Source organism: Octopus bimaculoides, chromosome 18 (assembly GCF_046866305.1).
Source record: "Octopus bimaculoides isolate indiv1 chromosome 18, ASM4686630v1, whole genome shotgun sequence".
NCBI lineage: Eukaryota > Metazoa > Mollusca > Cephalopoda > Octopoda > Octopodidae > Octopus > Octopus bimaculoides.
The window spans coordinates 9,606,680-9,611,418 of record NC_142945.1 but is presented as its reverse complement, the minus strand read 5'-3'; positions in this window follow the sequence as shown (position 1 = coordinate 9,611,418).

Genomic DNA, 4,739 nt, shown 5'->3' with positions numbered 1-4,739 from the left:
GTTCGGACCGACCGGTCTTGACCAGTCCGGACCGACAGGCCCTGACCAGTCCGGACCGACCGGTCTTGACCAGTCCGGACCGACAGGTCTTGACCAGTCCGGACCGACCGGTCTTGACCAGTCCGGACCGACCGGTCTTGACCAGTTCGGACCGGTTCTAACCGGTTCTGACCGGTTCGGACCGGTTCTAACCGGTTCTGACCGGTTCTGACCGGTTCGGACCGGTTCGGACCGGTTCTGACCGGTTCTGACCGGTTCTGACCGGTTCTAACCGGTTCTGACCGGTTCTAACCGGTTCTAACCGGTTCGGACCGACCGGTCTTGACCAGTCCGGGCCGAGAGGCCCTGACCAGTCCGGACCGACATGTCTTGACCAGTCCGGACCGACAGGTCTTGACTAGTCCGGACCGACCGGTTTTGACCAGTTCGGACCGGTTCTAACCGGTTCTGACCGGTTTTGACCGGTTCGGACCGGTTCTAACCGGTTCTAACCGGTTCTGACCGGTTCTGACCGGTTCTGACCGGTTCTGACCGGTTCGGACCGGTTCTGACCGGTTCTGACCGGTTCTGACCGGTTCGGACCGGTTCTAACCGGTTCTAACCGGTTCTGACCGGTTCTGACCGGTTCTAACCGGTTCTAACCGGTTCTGACCGGTTCTGACCGGTTCTAACCGGTTCTGACCGGTTCTGACCGGTTCTGACCGGTTCTGACCGGTTCGGACCGGTTCTGACCGGTTCTGACCGGTTCTGACCGACCGGTCTTGACCAGTCCGGACCGGTCTTGACCAGTCCGGACCGACAGGTCTTGACCAGTCCGGACTGACAGGTCCTGACCAGTCCGGACCGACAGGTCTTGACCAGTCCGGACCGACAGGTCTTGACCAGTCCGGACCGACCGGTTTTGACCAGTTCGGACCGGTCTTGACCTGTCCGGACCGACTGGTCTTGACCAGTCCGGACCGACCGGTTCGGACCGGTTCTAACCGGTTCTAACCGGTTCTAACCGGTTCTGACCGGTTCTGACCGGTTCTGAACCGGTCCGAACCGGTTAGAACCGGTCCGAACCAGTCAGAACCGGTCCGAACCGGTCAGAACCGGTCAGAACCGGTCAGAACCGGTCAGAACCGGTCCGAACCGGTCCGAACCGGTCAGAACCGGTCAGAACCGGTCAGAACCGGTCAGAACCGGTCCGAACCGGTCGGTCCGGACTGGTCAAGACCGGTCGGTCCGGACTGGTCAAGACCTGTCGGTCCGGACTGGTCAAGACCGGTCGGTCCGGACTGGTCAAGTCCGGTCGGTCCGGACTGGTCAAGACCGGTCCGGACTGGTCAAGACCGGTCGGTCCGGACTGGTCAAGACCGGTCGGTGCGGACTGGTCAAGACCGGTCGGTCCGGACTGGTCAAGACCGGTCCGAACTGGTCAAAACCGGTCGGCCCGGACTGGTCAAGACCGGTCCGGACTGGTCAATACCGGTCGGGTCCGGACTGGTCAATACCGGTCGGGTCCGAACTGGTCAGAACCTGTCAAAACCGGTCCGAACCGATCAGAACCGGTCCGAACCGGTCAGAACCGGTCCGAACCGGTCAAAACCGGTCCGAACTTGTCAGAACCGGTCCGAACCGGTCCGAACTGGTCAGAACCGGTCCGAACCGGTCAGAACCGGTCCGAACCGGTCCGAACTGGTCAAGACCGGTCGGTCCGGACTGATCAAGACCGGTCGGCCGCGGACTGGTCAAGACCGGTCGGCCGCGGACTGGTCAAGACCGGTCGACCGCGGACACACACACACACATACATATATATATACACAATACACACACACACATTCATGTGTGTATGTGTACGTGTGTATATACGTGAATGTTCTCATACATATATAGTATCACTCATCACTTGATGTGTTTTTCCAAAAATAAAAACTAAAAAACTTTCATTTTATTACTTTTGCAGGCGAAGAAAGAGTTTTCTTTTTTTTTCTTTTTCATCGTCACATCATCATAACCTCACGTATTGCTGCCAATCTTAACTACACTAACAACACCCTCATCACGACAACCACCACCACCACCGCCGCCGCCGCCGCCGCCGCCAGCACCGCCGCCGCCAGCACCGCCGCCGCCAGCACCGCCGCCGCCAGCACCGCCGCCACCACCACCACCACCACCGCCGCCGACAGTAGCAACAGTATTATTGGCATCACCACCACCACTAACACCATCATCATCTTCATCATCATCATCATCATCATCATCATCATCACCATCATCTACCCGCTTCTTGTTCCCCCCCCCCTCCTCCTCCTCCTCCTCCTCCTCCTCCTCCTCCTCATCATCATCATCATCATCATCATCATCATCATCACCATCGTCGTCGTCATCAGCAAACGCCCATCTGTTACATTAAACAATCAAATACTAACATCGTCCGTTCTTCTTAAGCTGATCTCGCCATGCACTGTTAAACTTGATCACAATTCTCCACAATCAATGGGAGAATTCACCATCATCACTACCACCAGCACCACCACCGCCAGCACAACCACTGCCGCCGCTGCCGCCGCCGCCTCGATCACTACCTCGGCTCCCACCACCACCACAACCACAACCACCACCACCATGTCCATTTCATCATCATTTTCATTATCAACATTATCACCACCACTACAGAGACGCATATGTGTGTGTATGCGTGTGTGTGTATGCGTGTGTGTGTGTGTGTGTGTGTGTGTGTGTGTGTGTGTGTATGCGTGTGTATGTGTGTGTTTGTGTGTGTGCTTGTGTTTTCGTAATGTTTGTGCTCTCCCCCACTACTTGACACCCGGCACTGCTTCACGTCCTCCGAAACCTGGCCTGATAAAATAAGTAACGTACTTAGCAATAAAAAAAAAAGAAACTCTTCAAGGCAGCGCAGTGCTCCAGCAGGGCCGCAGTCCAAATAAGCCGAAAAAAAAACAATAATAATAATAAAAGAAAGATGAAGAACAAAAAGATAGTACAGTGCGTTTCCGTGGCGCCATCATATTGAAGACACGTGGCTACGCAGCGGGTGTATCATTTAAATTCTCCTTTTCAAAAGTGACGCTGCTTAAAGAAAATAAAGTGGATCAAAAAGCCAGCGCTAGTTATCATAACGGATGTTTATTTCAAAATGTTAATAGAGCAACGTGAAGAAGATTAGAGTGACGAAAGTCAAAGATAATGAATACAATAGATTTATTGTCATGACATAATGCAAAATTGCACACAGAGATCGCATTCATAAATCAAAAGTATCGTAATATTAAAAAGAAAATCAAATTAATTTATAATAATTCGATTCTGAATTTATTTCGCATGAATTTCGAATTTTAATCAGAAACGACCATGTGTTGAAACCAATGTTGTTGCATTTATGAAGAGTCCTAATTGATGAAATTTATTAATACACTCGCCGGTTGTTGTTTGTCTATAGTTCACTTTTCATAACTTTTAATTTTTCAAAAGCTTCACCAAAATTACCCTAAAAGAGAGATACCGTGATAGGTGCAGGCGTGGCTGTGTGGGAAAGAAGTTTGATTCCCAACCGCATGGTTCTGGTTTCAGTCCCATTGCTCAGCACCTTGGGAAAGTGTCCTCTATCACAGTCTCGAGCCGACGAAAGACTTATGAATAGATTCCATTGACGGAAACTAAGAAAATACACTCGTATATATATATATATATATATATATATATATATATATATATATATATATATATGCACACACACATATATATATATGAATATATGTATGTATGTATGTATGTATGTATGTATGTATGTATGTATGTATGTATGTAAAATTGTTAAAGAGGACAACAAACGTTAAAGCGAGGCAAACATCTTAAGTCATATACATTATTATTATTGGAAAAAAATTCAAAGTCTCACAGCTGTTTCTGGGATATCCTGGAAACAGCTGTAAGACTGAATTTTTTTTCCCAATAATAATAATGTATATGACTTGAGATGTTTGCCTCGCTTTAACGTTTGTTGACCTCCGCTATATCTACAATGGCTCCATAAATGTGTGTGTATGTAAAAAGGAGGTATGTGTATGTGTGTGCGTGTGCGTGTGTGTGCGTGCGCGCACGCAATGGAAGTGAGATGGTTCATATTTGCTCGCTTAGTATTTGGGTTTATTTTTTGATTTGGTTGAATCTTGGTTGGCTTTTTTTTTGTTGGTCAGTTATTTTTAGCGTTTTGAAAGAAAAAAGTCATTCTAAAAAAATTGCTTTTTAACGTAAGCGTGCCCAGACAAGTCGAATACTTACACAGAGCAGGTTTTACACCCACATCATCCAAACCGACCGGGTGAAACCGGGCTTAGCTGCTAGTATATATATATATATATATATATATATATATATATATATATATATATATATATATATATATATATATATATATATATATATACATACGAGGTGATGCTGAAGAGTTCCTGGCTTTGGGTAAAGAAAATACAGGAGGACCAGTTAATTATGATTTCGTTCAACATATTCCCCTCTCAGATTCACACACCCATTGCAGCAATCCTTCAGTTTTTCTAAGCCCTGTTAAAAATCTCGGAAGGTTGAGCCTGCAGCCAGGCCTTTCGCAATACCCTTAAAACCAGAAACTTTTCAGCACCCCACCTCCCAGTATATATATCTATGATGGCTTTGGGTAAAGAAGAAATCCTGGAGGATCACTTAATTATGATTTTATTCAAGATATT